This window comes from Mesoplodon densirostris, chromosome 10 (genome assembly GCF_025265405.1).
Source record: "Mesoplodon densirostris isolate mMesDen1 chromosome 10, mMesDen1 primary haplotype, whole genome shotgun sequence".
In the NCBI taxonomy this organism is placed as follows: Eukaryota; Metazoa; Chordata; class Mammalia; order Artiodactyla; family Ziphiidae; genus Mesoplodon; species Mesoplodon densirostris.
Window position 1 is genome coordinate 1,967,158 of NC_082670.1, and position 19,487 is coordinate 1,986,644.

The window sequence follows — 19,487 nt, forward strand, 5'->3', positions numbered from 1 at the left end:
CCTCCTGAAACCTCCACCTTTAATCACTGACTGTTTGCTCTCGACCTTCCCCTGCTGTCACCCTGAGAATGTCCTTCTCCTCTCTTTGTGTTGCGTCCCCTACCTCCTGAATCCTATGCCTTCCTCTTTCTTGGTTTACCCCCTTGTTTTGGTGGAGAATGTTCTCCAGTAGCTTTCTCAGGGCAGTGCATGGAAGATAATTTCTTTAAAATTATGCATGTTTGAAAATGTCTCTAACATTTTGCATAGGTTTAGAATCCCAGGATTAAACATCATTTCCAAAACTTAGAAGGTGCTGCTCCTTTGGCTTCTCATTTCTGTGCTGGAACGTAATACAATGGCACATTTACTCCTGCTTTTACTCTGGATCATTTGTAAGAAACCTGTTTGTACTCCTGGAAATTTTAGGATCTTCTCTTTAATCCCAATGTTGAAATTTCACAGTAATGGTCTTTGGTGTGGGTCTTTGTTCATTCACTGAGCTGGACACTCATAAAGCTTTTGCAATCTCAAGATTCATATGCTTCAGTTCTGGGAAATTTTCTTCAAATAGTCCTTTGATAATATCCCTCTACTCCCATAATGAAATTCTTATTAGAGGGTTTCACTTCTCAGTGCCTTCTCTAGTTCTCGTATATTTCATCTTCATGTGGCTCCAGGGCTAGGTTCTTGATCCCCTTTCTCTGTCTACAATTACCCACCAACAGTGATCTTTTCCAGACTCAACAAATGACCTCCTAAGGTTTCCTCGGGGGGGGCACATTTTCCTGGGTCATTTTAAATTCCCTGACGTCCCATGTTCAGTGGTAGTCTCAGAACCCATGATAACATGACTATGCATTTGTGATGCACTTCTCTACTCTAGAACGGTTTTAGGAACTTATGAGGCTGTCCTAGGTGTATAGATATGGGTTAAGGAGAGCCTAAGAGTTCCAGCTGCCTTCAGAACAGTTACAAGAAATTCAGGTACACATAAATTACTATGCTCCTTTAAAGTAGGTCTGAATCAGCATGGGAAATTATGAATGACCTCTTTCCAGAAGTTCATGAAATGAAAACTTGATGTATGCCCTTAAGACGTCCAAGAACTTGGAGTCTGCTCTTGTGTTAACAAGGGAATGTAGGCAAGTCCAGGAGACCTGGATGCTCCTGAACTAACCTAGGTGAAGGCTGCGGACGCCTCACATGCACAGGTGATAGATGGAGAATATCGTGAAGGCAGCTCATCTTCTTACTTTAAAATGCCAAAGGGAGTTCAAAGACCCCTGGGGGATAATTCCTATCCTTTCCCTGCCTGCTCCGTAGTTACACGGTCACCTGGAACTCTGGGTCTCTCATTCGGCTGAGTGTTCCTAAATGCACACAAACTCTCTGTCTCAAGTCTCAGAGCTTCTCCCAGATACTCCAGACTTAAAAGAACAGAAGGTGTGACAGTTCAGGGCCACAGATGAAGAAAGGTCTGTACCCAGCATGAGGTATAACATGCTCAGGTCTGGCAGGACGAGGGATTCCCAAGGACAGCAGGAAGTGGAATGATGGAAAGTGCTTGACTGCTTATGTAGGAGTGACTTCGTTTTAAGTGGACAGGAGGTGGAAATGGACCCTTCGAAATAAAGGGTGGGGAAGTGAATGGTTATCCCATGTGGACGTGTTTTAATGGGAAGGAAAATGAAAGAAAACAAAACCAACAAAATACGGCATTTAGATCTTTATGAGAAATTTATCGACACCTTTTGAAGTGAATTTACAAGCCACTTTTTCAATACCATAACCAACACCTACTGAGTTCTTTCTTCTTTTACGATAAACCCATGGAAATTCCCACAGTTCAATAATTACATTCCAAATCCTTTTCCTTCATATTTATTTCAACTCTAGTTTGAACATTTCTCAACCTAAGATATTCTCTAAAAAATCAGTTAATTGAGACAAAACTTGGAAAAGTGCAACACCGCATGAACTGCTGAGGTCGTGCAAACATTGGGGTGAACAGACACCCATCTATCGCAAAACTAACGGAGAGGGAATCGCGGTGTTTTGTGGAGGCATAGTGTGCGACGTGAGCGCTCGGAGTCTGCCGGTTGAAAGCCTGGGGGGCGGGTGTGGTGCCGAGGGCAGGAGCAGCGTCAGCTGCTGGGAGCACAGCAGCCCTGGCAGGTGTGGCCTCGGCCTGACCTCAGCAAGAACAGGGTCGATACGCTGTCTGAAGGTGGTGGGATGGGTGATACCGCCTCCCAAAGTCCGTCTACCAAGCTCTGGACACTAACAGTGGTGCCCAAATCACTTTACAGAGTGATCAAAGGCTACATGTATGTAGTGAAAGGACCCTCGTATGTGTAGACACTGGACATATTTGTCATTCTTACCCCAAGGACATAAAATTCATTTGGAACCTTTGAAAAGGAGATAGACATGTCCTATTCCAGACTAAATGTAGTTAGATGTTAATAATATCCTAAATGTTCTAAATGAATGCATTTTTATATGCTACCGAAGACTCCGAGGTAGTGACTTTTTTGTTTTTTAGGGAACTCTCAGTTACACCGAAAACCCATGGGGCATCAAAATTACACAAATGCACACAATGTTGGTCTCACTGCTTTCATGATCGTGTGGAATCTAACCTTCCAAATGGCCCAATCTCTTTTTTCTGTATTTATCTTTTAAATCAGCTATTAGAAAGAGGACCTATATTTCCTCACTGGAGAACAATTAAAAACTGCAGAAAACTTTCAGCCTTAAAAATAATAACCATGGGGCTTCCCTGGTGGTGCAGTGGTTGAGAGTCCGCCTGCTGACGCAGGGGACACAGATTCGTGCCCTGGTCCGGGAAGATCCCACATGCCGTGGAGCGGCTGGGCCCGTGAGCCATGGCCGCTGAGCCTGCGCGTCCGGAGCCTGTGCTCTGCAACGGGACAGGCCACGACAGTGAGAGGCCCGGGTACCGCAAAAAAAATAAAAATAATAATAACCATGAAGTAACAAATGGGAAAGTTAGTAGGAACCAAGCCTTGAATTCAAATAAAAGTTGAAGATGATTACATGTAGACATGAAGTCCACGTGAAATCCTTCAAGAGTAGAATGAGCTTTGCAATACAAGGATACTGTAAATAGATGTTCATCCATGTTAATAGTCATTCACATTGTATTACACCCAATTTAAACAGCTCTTTGCTCTAAAGATATGTAGGAAACATTTGCAATATGACCCTGAAGAAACACTCAGATGAGTGTTGATAATTCATCATAAGTACATCACGTGCATTTACGGTGGCCAGTGAAGCCAGGACAGGAGCAAGTCAGGGCCTGGCCAGTTCCCTTCTTTCCACCAGAAGTTAGCAGGAGGTCTACAGGGGAAGAGAAAGCGTAACCAGTGCTGTGACCTCAGGTGGGAGGTGTTCTTCTTCCAGTGTAAGCACAGGGTGTGTGCACACATCTCCCAGAGAGGGCTCAGCAGCCGTGCACGCTGGGCCCCTGCCACATGGGGGCAGGAAGTGCACCCAGCCTCAAAACTTCTCCCTGAGGCTTACAGAGAACTGGGGTCCCTGGTCATTTTATCTCCAGTATAACATTTGTTAATTTTCATTAAGATAGTGCTCCAAAAAAGAGGATGAAAAAATACGGATGGTCCAGGTTATAAACGATACTTTTTTTTTATGTGTATTTTGAATCACTTGGGGTGCTTTAAAAAAATACAAATTCTCAAGCCTGACTTCTACAGATTGCAATTAGGTAAGTTGGTGCGGGGCCTGGGAGATTCTAATTTTATAAAGCTCCCTGAGTGCTCTTAACGATCAAGCCATGTTTAGGATTTCAGATTTGATGCTATTTTGGAAAGTTTCCTTGGGATACTAACTTCTCAAATCATAACATTCAAATTTCATGTAAATTTGGAATACTGAACTATGTATATTTGCTCTTTCAGCAACATAAAAATCCACTGATTTGCTTCCTCATTTCAATTAAAAATAATGAACACAAAATATTAATTGGCTGCATTTTCCATCTAAACACTTACTTTGTTTTAGTAGCAAAAAACTTGAGGAAGCAGAGAATAAGGCTTTCCCTTCCTTGGCACTTAGTAAAACTCTCATTCCTCAAACCACAGTGATTTTCACTCATTTGATATGTTTGTAGGGGTCCTTTTCCCATTCACTAATAAGAAGTTGGGGAAATGTTATTTCACTTTCGATGAGAAATATTTATTCAAAAGGCTCAAGAAAGCAGGAAGAATGGTGTCCTATACCCACATCAAATGGTCACTAACTCGTAATTCTGCTGTGATAAAGGAGATTTTAAATCTTAGAGCTGGCAGGATAAAAGTACAGGTGGACCTGGTAAAAAGAATCCTCTCACATCTCTCTTTAGTTTAGGTAATGGATGCCGTAATAGACTTGTTTCTACCTATGCGACTTTCTATCAGATTACTTTGCTATGTTCTGATTTGGGTGATGATGCAAAGCATGCTGGCAAGTACCTGTCAACACCATCACCACCAGCGTCATCATCAGAGTTGCCAACATCTAAACATATTCGCAGTCTGGAGAACTGTAGGTACACTGTGTTTAATCCCCCACTGGAGTCCTATGAGGTAAGTACTAGTATGACGTTCGTTTTACAACTGGAGACACTGAAGCACAAAGGAGTTAAGCGACGGTCCCAGGACGTGGCAGGGCCAGGCTCTGAACCCAGGGGTCTGGCTCCCGTGCTGATGCCCCGGCACCACGTGTGCATCATGGACATGGTTCCCGTGGACCACAAGGAAGGCTGTGCCCCAATCCTCCGTGTGATGAGGACAGGCTTGGTCACGGGTCAGACCCCTGTGCTTTGATGACAGGCAGGGCACTCTAGCTTTGTTCCAACTGTTTCTGACTCATTGGGGGGTATTAACGCTATGAATGCCACAGAGTTATTTCCTGGTTTTACACGCATTCAGCAGGACTCCTGGAAAACGCCCTCTTGCAATTCTTTTACCAAGCAGTCAAAGGACATGAGGTTTTCACACTTTCCCAGTTTTGGTTTCAATCCATTTGTACCAGTTTCAGAAGAACACTCATCCTGTAATTCTAGAAATTTCAACTGTGGCTGTATATGGAAGGGGCCAATCATGCCCAAATTCTGATTTGAGTTTACTTCTAATTATACAGCCATCAGGCACACACACACACATACACACATGCCTTAAGAGAAAACTTGTAAGGTTTTAGAAGCTATTATTGAAAAATGCAACCCCACACCACTGTGTTATCATTTTCAAGTATGTGACTGTAACGGGCGACTCTGAAAGAAACCAGACTTTTAAGGATGTATTAAGTCAACTTTCCTGTACTCAGTTCTTCTCAGGAAACAGCAGAACCTGTAGAACCACTGGGCCTTGTGCAAGCCCATGTGGGAGGTTCTGGAACAACGCCGGCTTTCTGGAAGCTGATCTGTGCGGGAGGAGCGGGGCTGGGGGAGCGGGAGTCTCCTTCTGATCAGAAGGGCTTCAGGCTCTCCCCGCAGCCAAGCAGCCCACTGTCCAGGAGCAAGCATCCCTCCTGGCGGGGTATGTGTCTGGGAGCCGTCCAAGCGCCGGTCCCCAAGATGCCAAACAGAGCCAGCACTCTGAGCCCCAGAGCCCGCCTTGCCATCAGGTCCCCTTTCTGGTCGGGCCCTGCAAGGCTTAGAGAGTAAGATCCAGCCCTGCTGACACCCACAATGGGGTGTGGGATGCAGGCCGCGACACAGACCTGCTGGCTTGAAGACAGGCTCCTGGCTCATGGGAAGCAGCCCCAGGAATCCAGCGGGGCAGCAGCTGAACGCAAACAGCTCAGAAAGCCCCGATGTGACTTCTGTCCCCTGGACGGGGTGCTGGACCTAGCGAGCACTTCCCAAGCCAGTAAAGAGACATTTCAATCACCACTGCTTATTTTTAAATATGAACTTTCAAAACCTTTACTCCCAACAATTCCTAGGACATTGTTTAGTTCAAAGATGAGCAAGGGAAGAAACCTGGAGCCAGAGGACGAGGGGGAGGGGGAGGGGAGGGGGAAGGGGAGGGGAGGGGGAGGGGAGGGGGAAGGGGAGGGGGGAGGGAGGAGGGGGAGGGGAGGGGGAGACGGAGGGGGAAACAGGGAGTGGGGAGGGAGGGGTAGCCCTCGCCGGGTCCAGGCCCAGAGCCTCCTGGCAGGAGAGTCAAGTCCCTTCCTTCTTGCCCTCAATGTTCAGATAATAAAACAGAGGTTCCCTTTAAAGTGCCGAGTTTCCCAGGATTTAATCCCCAGTGACTGCACGTGCTGACCAGACCCTGGGCTCCAGCTGGGCAGAGTCTTCACCCAGGATGGGCCTTGACGTGTGACTCCAAGGTGCTTACACTAAGCTCCTTCCCTCCAATTTTCATTTTCAAATCTGAGAACTCTGATGGGTGTATTTTTAAACAGGAAAACAATAATCAACATATACCCTTATTTTAAGTCTGAAGGTCTTCATTATTGTCCAAAGAGGCGAAGGAAGGCAGGAAAAGAAGACCCTGGCTCTCCTTCCTTCCTTGGTCACGTTCTAGAGCAGAGAGGTGTCACGGAGCCTCACACGGAGAGGAAAAGAACACAAAGGGGGTCAAGAGAAATGGGGGGGCAGGAGACTGGAAAAGGCAAGTCTCAGGTATGTGTGTGTGCTCTTCAGTTAACGCTGTTAGTGTCATTAATGCACAACAGATCTGAAACGGCTGACTTCAGCGTGACATCCCACTGAACTAGACAAACCAGCTGGGGGTTCCCTCACTGAACAGACAAGACAACTCACCCCTTGCTGCACACACCTCCCACATGCTTACGTCAGAGAAAGAATGATTTAATGAACTCTCCAAGGGTTAAAGCTAGTGGGTCATTCACACCTTGGTGTCCCATTTTCTTTAATAATTAAAATCACTACTATTCAGGGCTTGTCTTTGGGAAGGAGAGCAGGAGGTGGGGATGCATCACCTGCTCAGGGCCGGCCTTGACCTCTCCCTGTGGCCACCTGCCTGCCCTCCACCCACCCTGACCGGGCTGCTGGACGACACCCACATGGGGCCGCCGTCTGAAAACCATTCATGCTGAACGCACCAGGTTTTCAAAGTAAAGAAGGTCCAGCTCACGTATATGTGATACAGGGGACTAAAAAGGCTTCAGATTCCCAGAGCCCTGCATGTGAATCCCAGCAGCTCCACACACCGGGTGTACTGATGCTGGTGAATTCCTCACAGGCTCTAAGCTTCTGTGCATTCATCTGTAAAAGTGGATGATAACACAGCCCATCTCAGGAGGGCTGCTGTGAGGCTTCAAGTAGGCGACACCACGACGGGTGAGCCGGTGTGCTGACAGGCCTGCTAACACCCACCTCATCACAGTACCGCCCGGCAAGCGTCGGCCTTGGGACACAGGGCTGCAGCGAGGCATCCACTTCTGCATCTGAATGCACAGGGGTGGCTTGAGCCTCCAAGAACAGTCACCAGAAGATGTGGAAGCACCAGAGCAAACCTCCATGGAGAACTTCTGCAGGACAGAGCTCTGGAATTCCTGAAAGGGGCTGTCCAGTTCAGGGCTGTGGGTGCCACAGACCGTGGCCACGGGCAGCCACCTCATCCTTGCTCCGAGGCCAGTCCACTTCCAGGCACTCTTCAGGACACTCAACCCTGAACCTGGGACCCAGCAATCAGCACAGCCTGCCTGAGGCCAGAGTTCTCTGTATAATGCCCCCATTCTTGGAGACCACATTGGAATGACCTTTCAGGAAGGGAGAAGTATACTTTCTGGGAGGAAGCTAAGCCCAGTGGCCTTGATGGGGGACGCAGGTATGCATTTCTAGTTTGCTCCTTCAAGTTTGAAAAATGCAAGCCACGCTATTTGTACGAACAAGAATGTTCCCTTGTTGGAGAATACTACATTCCTGGATTATTGCTGTTCAAGCTGCCAGCCCTGGTAGCTATTCAGTAGATAAGTAATTAGTAACAGTTTTGTTGGACCACGAATATCAGAGATTCATTCCCTTTGAATAGAACCTTAATACAGCAGTAAAGGTTTATAGCTACATAAAGCTGTCCAGCTGGAGTGGAAGCAACCCGCAACATTTTCCATGCAAACCCACACCCATGATGTATTTATTCCCCACCCCACCTTGCTCCCGTGGCAGAGGCAGGGAGAACGAAACAGATGTTTGCACGAGAATTTTCCCAAGCTCAATTCAAGAAGCTGAACCAGTGCGCCCACCGAGCGGATGGGGCGGCCCACACTCCCCCAGAACGATGGTTTAGGGACCCAGGAAGCCTCAGAGAGACCTTTAAAGTTGGGATGCTACCCGTCTGCGACACTAACACTGACCGCCACCAGCTTTCAAGAGGGGACAGGGCAGAGCGATCGTATTTTTAGCTCGTTGACGTTTTCAGTGTGTTTATATACATCTCGGAGAGAATACCTCACCCAAGGATGCTCCCCACCCCCACAAATAAACGACACTGGATGCTATCGGGCTGAAACAGGCACTGCCCTTAAAAAGCAATGTCGCAGTCACTGCTAGTAACGAACTTTTAATTTGGATATTTAAGCAAACTCTGTTAAACAAAGACCCATATTCGCTTAAATAGAAAAACTGAGACACAGTAGCACATAAGGAAAGTGGAAACAAAAAATGCTGCAACAGATTCAGTTGATTATTACAATGTAAAACAAAATCTACTACCTTAAGATATTTTAACAAAGTAGCACAAGTCCTCACTGAGAATCTGAATTATACATATGCTAAGATCATCTTAGTGAACATACACATGCCAGAGTCTCCAGTTAGCCTGGGGGCCTTGTATACAGTCGGCACTCAATCCCTGTTACTTGACTTGAACTGGAGGATGAGACAGAATTCTGTGAGATTAAAAAGAAGGAAGAAGGCTTCTACAAAGCAAGCATTTTCTAAAATAGGCATATCTCAAACTAATAGGCAGGAAGCGTATTTAAAAAAATGTTTTTGCTTTAGGTCTGAAAGATTTTCCTTTCCAACTATAAAACAGCTGAAATCCTGTATCCTCAGCCCAACGTAATTTCACGCCTAATTTATGGAAATGGAAAACGAAAGGACTCTGGGAGGGTGAGGACAGGCAGGAGGGACGGATGGTGTGACATGAGCGGGAGGGCAGTGGGTGGGCTGGGGACGACCCTTGTAGGGGCCGGCACAGTGAGGGTCCAGCAGAAACACGTGTTAGGAGGGGAACGGGGGGGTCGGCTGAATGAACTTACTGTTACCCTCTTCCCCTCCCGTAAGTCTTCTTTTCCCCGATACTGTCTGAATTTGAAACATCTAATTTAATCCGTCGGAGGGCCAGTGTTCCTTTTATTTCCTGTCTGTGCTGAAGCAGTCGCCTGTTTCAATTACGACTTTCCCCGCTCCTCTGTCTTCCGCGCTCCAGCTGGCTCAAGTGCACTTCCTTGGAAGGTAAAATGCACTAACTGTGCTGATCACAGACTGATAGCCTGAGAGCCACAGTATTTAATAGCTGCACCGATAAGTAGGTTTAAAAAAATCCATTTTTGAGCTTAAACAAAAGGATATTATGTAGCTGTATGTTCAATTACGATCCAGTTAAATTCTTTTTCCCATTAGGTGGAACTTCACGCAAGCAGCCGACATAATTCAGTGTTAAGCAAATGTCACCAGCACCGTAGGCTTGAGAAATGCTCCCTCCTGCCTCTCCGTTAGTGCTGCTGATTTGGGACCAGCTTGGTGCAATTATTTCAAAGAACAGCACTGTGGGATTGATATGGCCTTCTTGCAAAACCTTGGCTGGCTAAAAATAGGACTGTTTTGTAGTCGAGATGGCAAAAAAACATCTCTGGGTTGTAAACACCACTCAATGTATTTCTTTTCTGCCTTATGAAACCACATTTTTTTTTCTTCTTTTTTCCGTCCCTCCTTACTCATAGTGGAGTTTAATTACAGTTTAATCTCTTTCAGGGAGCAGTCCTGGAGCCCTTACTGTTCAACCACGGGATCTATCAAGGCCACAGCTACAATTTATGGCAGAAGGTAGAAGCTCCCCTTAGAAAACCCCCGATTCCCCCACCCCCGAATACATACATACATACATACATACATACATAAACACACAGTGACTTTATTACCGACTCACACTGCACATTTTTATGAGGCCCTAGAGATGCCAGCCCAATAATTAAAGAAATACCTGCGAGGCGTGGATCAACACTCACCCTGTTCAACTCTGCTGGGTCAATAAATCTGAAGGAAAACGTTTAAGTTAACAAGACTGTTTGGGCCTCCAGTTGCCGAAGTGTTGGGTTACACTGAGGGGAAATGAGGGGGGGGGGGACGGGGGCGAGGTTCTCGGGAGAGAGCCAGCTCTGCACCCCGAGGTGCAGGCAACGCGGTGGGAACTCCACTGTAAGGCCAGGGGGCACACGGTCGGAGTTGATTTTTGCTGCTTGAAGCTCACAGGTGTCTGATTTTGCGTGCATATCTTGAGAGAGTTGCTGCAATGCCAGGGCTCCCAGGAAAGAAAAGGATACTGACTTGACCATTCACCAGGAGAACAAAGCCGATGACAAGATAAAGCCAGGACTCAAGGGTGAGATGGAACGGTCACCAGTACTTGGTTTCCTTTACTGCCTTCGTTCTGTAATTGCTTTAAGGCCAGTGGATTAATCAGCTCATTTTCTGTGAGGAAGCAGGAACAATAAGAGTCTTTTATTCAGCTCACAGAGAAAGCTGGCTACCTGGAGGGTTTGCTTTCGCGCGTGAACGTGGCTCTAATGAAAGCCTTTCCAACCCCATGTCCTTCTCTCCAGTCTTTTAAATCGCACCCAGCGGGGCCACGGAGGCCTCTGGGGCTGCACCCAGACCCCCTCAACCATCCCAGAGGCTGGTCCCCGAAACAGCAACCGTGCCTCGGCCACCTACATTTCTGGGGCCATTCTGCTTTTCTCTCTGTTACTTCAGGGATTTGGGGTAAAAAGCGCTGCTTTGCGCTAACCCTGCCAGTGAATCAGAACTTCAGGGCCAGCTGATCACACCACCCTGAGTCACTAGCTCCCCCACTACCAGAGGACAGATATATCTCTTATTTATCATGAATTGTATACACTTTCACTGGAAATTATAGAACGTCAAAATGTGCTAAAGTAAAACACAAAGCCAATAAACAGAAAATTCTAAAAACTTACTAGAGATTCACTTCTAAGCCTTATCAATACGCATTTTTATATGACAGTAATGTGCTTATTCTATGTTGTGCTTCCCCCAAGCCCTTTACGATCATACGCTCACTTCCATTGGCAGCTGAAATGCATTGCTCTTGATACTTTCTAGGCTAAGGTCATCTCTGCAAATTCAAAGGCAGAGAACTCCAGGACCTCAGTGGAATATTTTTCCAAGTGCTTCAACAAAATTAAAACTTTTGTTTGAGAAAAAAAAAAAAAAGGTTGCCAAGTATCCTGTAGCCAACCTTCTAAAGAAGTTGAGTGGCTTTCTATTTCAAAGAGAAATTAAGACAGACATCTTACTGTCTGTATTCGAGTATCAACTTTCCTCCTTTTTTATCTCATTTTAGGAACTGATGGGCCCCTTCCTGTCACATAGAACTTATAGCTCCATCTTTACATTCTTAGATGTCCATAAGGTAGCTTACTGGTTTAGCCCTTTGAGATGGTTCAATGTCATGCTGTTTGATTTTATGAAGTACTGATATAGGAAGTGATCTGAAATGTATGCTTTATCTTTCTTTTTTCTGTCATGCTCAATATGCACTTAAGTATTCTAAGATATACTGTTTTGTTTTCTAAGTAGGGGGAGCATGTATTATTAAACATATGTTCCTGTGTATTGAAAGGGTACACATCCATGCCATTTTGTAAGGCTGTATGGTGTTGTGCTGTATGGCTCTGATGTCGCCCATAAGCATTCCAGAGCCGCAGTTCTCAAACTGTGATCCAGGGACCCTGAAGGTCCCTGCCTGAGACCCTGTAATTCGGTCTCCAGGGCAAAATTATTTTTCTAATAACACGAGGATGTCGTGCCTTTGCCATTATCCTTCTCTCATGAGTGTGCAGGGGTCCTCCAGAGGCCACCTGAGTTGTGACACTGTAAGACTGTCCGAGCAGATTAGAGAATCCAACTGTCTTCTATTCATCCAGACATTAATGAGATTTTTTTCAAATGTGAAATAATGCTACTCTTCTTACTAATATTTGTTTTTAAAAAGTTATTCTTCATAAAATATTTCTACCATGTTATTTTTTAAAAAGAATTAATAAATATCTCTTAAATATCACTGTTTTATTTTCTAATATGGTAAATATTGGTAGATAGAAGCCACAAAAGCAAAAGTAGCTTGAGATCCTCAATAATTTTTACAAGGGTGTTAAGGGGAGGGGAGGGGCTCTGAGATGAAAACAGTTCGCAAAACTCTGGTCCAGGGCACTTACGCGGTTTCCAGCTTGGGGCTCCTCTACTGCGCGGTTTCAGTTTATATGAAAATGTGGATATTTGTAATTGTGATCTGTGTGTGAAAATGTATCTAGATAACCAATTTTGTTCCAAGTCCAAATTAGTCCCCTACTTTGGAAGAAGTATTTAGCCACTCAAAACTCAACCTCAGAGCCTGGAAGAGAGTTATCCCCACTAGCAAAACAGGTCTTAGTATTTGCTTATTTGGGCTACTTAAAATACTGAATACTGCACTAGAAGTTCTTATACATTTAAAACTCTGTTCTTATAAATTGAGATCTTAGTTTTGGATTCAAGAAGCAGATTCCTTTGGATCAGGGCTTATATTGTCAAAGCAATTCAAGTCATTAAAAGTCTCTGAATTTGGGCCAGGTGCCCCATCCACTGTCAAAGGAAACTGTGCGGGCACCACGGTCATCAGAGACCCTGGTCTGTGGGCCCATTTGTAACTTAAATAGGGCTGTGGAAACACCTTTTCAACTTGATCCATTTTGGATTTTGGTACAAAAGCCTTCTGTTATTACAGCCATTAGTATGTGTCAGTGACGTATAATGGATTTGAATTTGCTCAGGTTAGGATTTAGGATTCTTACATTTCAAAACAGGAAAAAGGTTCTGTTGATATTTTCACACACTAATACCTATAATCGAAACCTAAGGTTTTATTTAAGCAGTAGTTATCTTTCAAAAATAGAAGCATAATAGATACCACTCAAATTCACAAATCAGCTAATGTTTCCCTCAGAGTGGAAAGCCACAGTTCACTCTATGTACCTGTCACTGTGCCGCCATCAGGCCTCACCAAGTGCTGACATGTCCAGTCCTAATGACAAATGTCATCTGCATACATGGTCTCCATTTAGACCCGAGAATCTCAATATTGGGAGTTGGGGGCAGAGGTAGTCTGTGTGCTTTGGAAAAGCATGTTCAGTATTTTAGTTGTGTGTGGTTTTTTGTTTTTTTTTTAAATAATATTTAATTTTATAATTCAAAGAACAGATTAGAGAAAGTGAGATTTACTGACAGGGATCTTGTACTTACAATGACAGATTTTTACTCTCTTATAAAATCCCTTCCTTGCTTCAATCTACCCCCAAAGGGTAGAACCATGGACTGTAAACCCCACAAGAGCAGGAACATGTGTGTGTTTCATGCTGTTTGGGCAATGACCATAATGTGAACCCAGTTAAAATTCACTGGAATAATTATGGATGAAAGAATGAATTTCAAAAACTGAAATATTGTTCTAATTTTCAACAAAGATACCAAAACAATTCTATGGGGGAAAGATAAGGTGTTTTCAATAAAGCTCTACAACAACTGGGTATCGTACAGAAAAGAATGACTCTCCACCCCTACCTCACACCATACACAAAAGTAGTTGTAGGTGGATCACAGATCTTGAGATGAAAGCTAACACTACAAAGCTCCCTGAAGAAACATGACCATGGAGACAAGCAGATTCTGGAGGAAGGGAACCTTGAAGGGAAAATGATAAACCAAACTTGACGACGATCAAAGACTGCACATCAGAGGAAACCACGAAGAAAGTGAAAAGGCAACCAGAGACCAGGAGAAAATACTCCCATTGCACACGGCTGACAGAGGACTTGATTCTACACAATATAAAGAACTCCGACAAATTAACAACGCAGGAAAGCCAGGAGCCCAAGAATTTTCAGACTGAGCACCATCATCCGTCCAGGGAAGCAGAGTCACCGCAGCCAGCAGGGAGGAAGCCTGGGCTCAGCCAAGCAGCCCTCCTACCTGGCCCCCATAGGAGTGGTGCCCTGTTGGTAAAGGAAATGGCAAGAGGCTTCCAGTTTAACCAGGGAGGCAGAAAAGTAAGTGGGAAATTATAACGGAGCGCGAGACGGCGCAGTGAGAGCCTCGAGGGGGCGTGGCTTAGCGCAAGGGCAGCCCTCAAGGTCACACACCTGGTTTCATCTCCTTCCAGTCTTATTTGCATTAGTGCCTCTTCCACATACACGCTTGGGTCTCACTTGCCCATCTCTGTTCTATGCAGAGATACACAGCAATGACCACAGCGAGGTCTAGTTAATTCTGTGTAGAACGGACAGGTAGGTCTAACACCCAGAACTTACTTCCAAATGAAAGGAACGTTCTTGGAATTTTCTTGTTGATCAGTATTTGGAGTTTGGCTTTTGAAACAAGTTCTCGAGAGTGTTTCATGCTGTTAAGTAGGTAACTGAGTTTCTCTAGCCCTGGAATTTGTCAGACATACACATATAACAATTGCATCAAAAGGAAGCATGTTTCCAGCTTAAAATGAAAACAACAAAAAATAAGTACTGCCTGATGTAGCAATTTTGAAAAAGATCCGTTTCCTTTGTTGAGAATTTCAAGATTACCTTTTTCTCCAAACATATTAAAAGGTAAGGATGGTTGGAATTAAACCGAAGTTAACATTACATAATACTACTGATATAAATGGATATTTGAAAAAACAGAAATCCTGAGCTCTCACTGACACCACTTGTACTAGCGTATGCTGTGTGTGTGTGGGTGTGTGTGTGGGTCTGTGTCTGTGTGTGTGGTGTGCAGGCATATACAGACCTACCTACCTCTGTGTCCACTTCTGTATCTCTCCCTCGGGTATATGTAATTAAGTTGAAGGTCCTTGTCTTTTTCAAAGATGATTTCACATCAGTTATTTTCCATGAACACATCTGGAGTTTCTTTAAAGCCTGAATTTACTAATGAAAGAAGGATTTGTGCTTTTTCAACATAAATCCATTTTATTTTCTCCAGGCTCCTCCTTCTCTACTCAAAGCTGATGACTTCTTAAACCAAAATGGTTGGTTAGAATCCAATCAAGAATATAAAGGCAACTGAATAAATAAAACCATGAAGTAAGTGTAAAATATTAGTGTCCAGACATCCAAGATGTATGTGGCTACTATGAAACTTCCACAGCTGTACCGGCCTGGAGCCCATGTGGTCCCCCAGATTTAACAGGACCATTACCAGTAAGAGTTTTATTTGCTTAATAAATTACATTCTAAAGCACAATAGCCTAGGTTCATAGCTGTAAAATTGCCAAATATTGTCAATGACCACTCTCTGGTCATAAATAACAAAATAATCTATGACTCATTGGATTTTTGATTCCCAGGGCAATTCTTTCTCACCATTACTCAAAAATGTAAAAAAGTGCCTCTACGTGGCATTTTATGGAGGTTATAAATTACTCAGAGGAGACGACACAAGACAGATTTGTTGGCCAAGTAACAGGAACCAGCCAACCAAGTGTGTAAATTAAAGAGCCAGTGACAAAGAAGAGAGCTAGTGAAAGAATTCTGCAATCCAGGAATAGATCAGGATTAACTACGAAAAGAGAGGAGAGAGTGGGAGGAAAGTGATGCACAAACCACTCCCGGAGCATTTACGCGGCCGCTGGGGGCGAGGCATGAAAATGGTCAGACCATGGCCTCAAAGAACAAAGCTCAGTTATCCTTGAAATACAGTTTATGTTCACAGTCTTAGGGTGGACGTTAAGATGTAACAGGTGCCACAGAGATAAACCTGGGACGGTTATTTTTTTTTAACTAATATCAATTTTCAAACTGATTCAGTTGATTAATAGTTCTTCCATTTATTCAAAGAACAGATACTGAGCAGGTGCTGTCTGCCCACCCGGAGGCCGGGGGCCGGGGCGCGGACATCAATCAGGCACAGCCCTGCCATCCTGGAGGCTGGGACGTGGAGCGGCCCCGGCCTGGGATGGTGCAGTCTGAAGGCTCCTAAGCTAACCCAGCCAGAGTGGGAAGGCCAGCTCAGGAGTGGCCGTGCCGGGAGGACCAGTGGGAGGACAGCGGGGAGGCAGGATAGAGACAGTTTTCGGGCAGATGGACCAGAGTACATAAAGACGGCCTGGAGAGCCTGGTCTGTCCGGGGAACAGACAGGGCGATGAGGGGGAGGGAAGGGGGGCCATCGCAGGGGTCTCCTCTGCCCCAGGGGGTGAGGACAAGGTCAGCTCGGCTTTAGGAAGGTCACTTTCCCTCAGCGCCGTGGCTCAGGGCATCAGGATACTGATGGTCGACGTCAAGTGTTTTTAAACAGAACCATCTTGGAAACTAAAAATTTATCTTGGTGGCAGTTAATTATGAAAACTAGAACAGACTTGGCTGTCTTCTTTTTACACGCACTGAACACGTGAGAGCCTGGTGCTTTTCCTGGGAATCGGAGGTGGCGGCCGCAGCAGGGTGACTCGGGCGGGTGCTGAGATGGGCTGCCTTGTACCGGGCTCACCGGCCCCTCCTTTCTTCGTGGGGCTCTTTCTCCTCGTGTTCTCAGGACAACTGGCAATGGTTTAGGGCAGTCTGACAACGTGAAGTAGAATCTTGTTGATTAGTTTGTCCCACGCTACAAGGACAGTCTAAAAGCTTCTTTTAGTCTCTTATGACTTAGAGGGACTGCTATGCTGGGTAAACTCTCAGGCCCACTGAGGCTGAAATGATGAAATAATTCTTTAAAAACTTTCACGTTGTCCGTGGAAATACGTCCTGTTTCATAGGAGTCAACCAAGAACAGAGTCCTGAGGTTTTTCTGGTATTCACTATGCAGCTATGAAGTTTGAACTGCTCTGAACAGACATTTGGACCAACAAGTGATGCAAGTTTACTATCAGCTAAGTTTCATTCATCTTTATGTCCCCCACAACTCCCACGGGTATTCTGCACTTGGTAGGTGATTAAATACATCTTGCATAAATGAAAGAAATGCGCGCTGCTTTTAATTATTAGTAGACTATTACATTTTACTGTATCTTCAACATATAAAATTTTCTATGTATGATCACTACCAGTATTTTGATTGTACGCAAATTTTTTTAAACTAGAGACCTCCATAATGCTTTGGGGGACTTAATGGCGAAGGAGGCATCTTGCCTCTTGCATGGGAACACCCACAGGCGTGACCTCTGTGCCCTGCTGAAGGGAGCAGTACTGCTCATCCCCCATCGCCGTGGGCAGGAGGAGCTCCACCTGTGATAACAGTGACCGCTGGTTGTAGGCCCATTTCGCTCTCCACCGTTCCCCGAATAAGTTGGATGGTCCATTTTCTTTTTTTTTTTTTTTTTAGAAACTGTTTATTTTCCGTCCACCTATTTCCATTTTAAGAGTTTGCAGAAGAACAGTTTAAGACCACTCAGTGGCTGTTCCTACCCACTCAGGGGCCTGAACAGTGGCAGCTGCAGACCCGTGTTCAGTGGCAGGCCGAGCACTCCAGTCTGCAGCGGGGAACCACTGAACAGGCACGGGGGCACCTGCACGCCTTTGGGCCAGTCCGCCACGTCCGGCTGAGCAGCAGGGAACTCAGGAGGTGGGCGGTCCCTTCACCCTGGAGCTCCTCCTCGGCCACAGGCTCCTCAGCTGCCGCCTGCTCGTCCTTCTCAACCTCTTCAGGGCCTCTGCAGAAGCAGAGGTCAGGCGTGACCTCCCAGGGGTGTTCACGGGAGATGGTGCCACGCGTGCGCAGAACTTCCCGGGCAAGCATCCACCACATCAGACCCCCCGAGTGAGCTCCCCTGTCGTTGAACGGGATGGCAACGTCCACGTAGCACAGACGAGAGTCTGTGTCACAACAGTAGGCAGGTTAGCATAAGAGGCCTCTGTGAGAGGCAGGTGGTCAGCCCTGGGATCAGTAACCGCCGGAAGTCCTGGCTCCCGGAAGGCGGCCTGGATCTGGTTCGTGAAGGTCCCAGGAGAGAAGTGGCCGGAGACCGAAGTGGATCCAGTGACAGCAGCGAACTTCAGCCCAGCTCGCCGGCCGGCGTCCCTGGAGGACACGACACGGACGCCAGCTGGGTCTGCAACGGCAACCGTGGCACGAGCTGCCAGCAGAAGCTTCCCTCAGGCTCTCTTCAGGTTTATGATGCAGATGCCGTCACTGTTCCTTTTGTAGACGTGCTGCTCCATTTGGAAGTCAAGGCTGGTGCCACCTAAGTGGGTTCCTGCTGCAAGGAATGTGAGGACATCCTCCTCCTTCATTCGCAGGACATCGAGGCCTCCGGACATTGTGAGAGCTTCCCTTTAAGTGACAACAGGAATCCAGAACAACGCCGTATGGACCCCTGCCTGACCGGCGCGGAAAGAAGCTCGATGGTCCTTTAAAACAAGGACTATGTTCACATAATCCTCTTTCAACACCTAACACAAATCCACTGAAATTAAATACCCAATTTTAAAATGTTTTGCGTCCATAATTTCAGAATTAGAAGCTCTGGTGTTCATTCATCTTATTCATCTAACTAATGTTTACTGAGCAGCTACTATGCTCCTGGTACAGCGCTGGATATATAAAAATAATGACACCTCCTTACTGTCACGGAAATCACAGTCAAGGAGGAGAAGAGAGTTAGGGTTAAGAGATGGGAAATGCTAAAATACAGCTCTGTATACAATGCCACAGGAGCACAGTGGAGGGAGGAGCTGTTCTGCATGGGATGAAAGCTGGGCTGGAGCAATGCTTACAGAGGTCAGATCTCAGATGAGGACCCAGTAGGATGCAGGCAGCTCACAGCCCAAGAGAGGCTGTGTAGCCTGGGCCAGGTGACGGGAAGAGCAGGGTCACAGGCCTGGCTGCGTGGGCTGTGGGATGCCTGGCTCTCCCGGCCACTCATGTGAAGAGCTCATGAAAGGGAGGCTGAAGGCAGCAAACGGGGACCAGGTGAATCTTACTGAGGACTGTAGACTTTCGGTAGCTCAGGTTGCATTGAGAGACGCAGAGGGAACCAGAGGTTCCCAGTGGAGCAGCTGTAGGATCTTCCAGGAAATTCAGGAGGAGGATGTGCGGGAGGCGAAGAAGAAAAGGGAAGGGCAGGGGGAGAGGGAAAGGAGGATGAGGAGTGAGGGGAGGACACAGAGGGGAAGGAAGGGGGAGGGGGAGGGGAGAGGGAGGGGGAGGGGGAGGGGAGGGGGAGGGGAGGGGAGGGGGAGGGGAGGGGGAGGGGGAGGGAAATTATTTTAGGAACGACTATTCCTAAGTCATTCCTATTTTCAC

At 46.1% G+C, this 19,487-nt stretch overlaps 1 protein-coding gene and 1 pseudogene across 1 annotated transcript in view; both read right to left on the reverse strand.

Annotated features, from left to right (window-relative positions):
- Positions 1–19,487, reverse strand: part of GMDS (GDP-mannose 4,6-dehydratase) — a 499,210-nt gene that overhangs the window by 135,103 nt on the left and 344,620 nt on the right. The gene's annotated exons all lie outside the window — the stretch shown is intronic.
- Positions 17,624–18,502, reverse strand: LOC132497139 (small ribosomal subunit protein uS2-like; annotated as a pseudogene).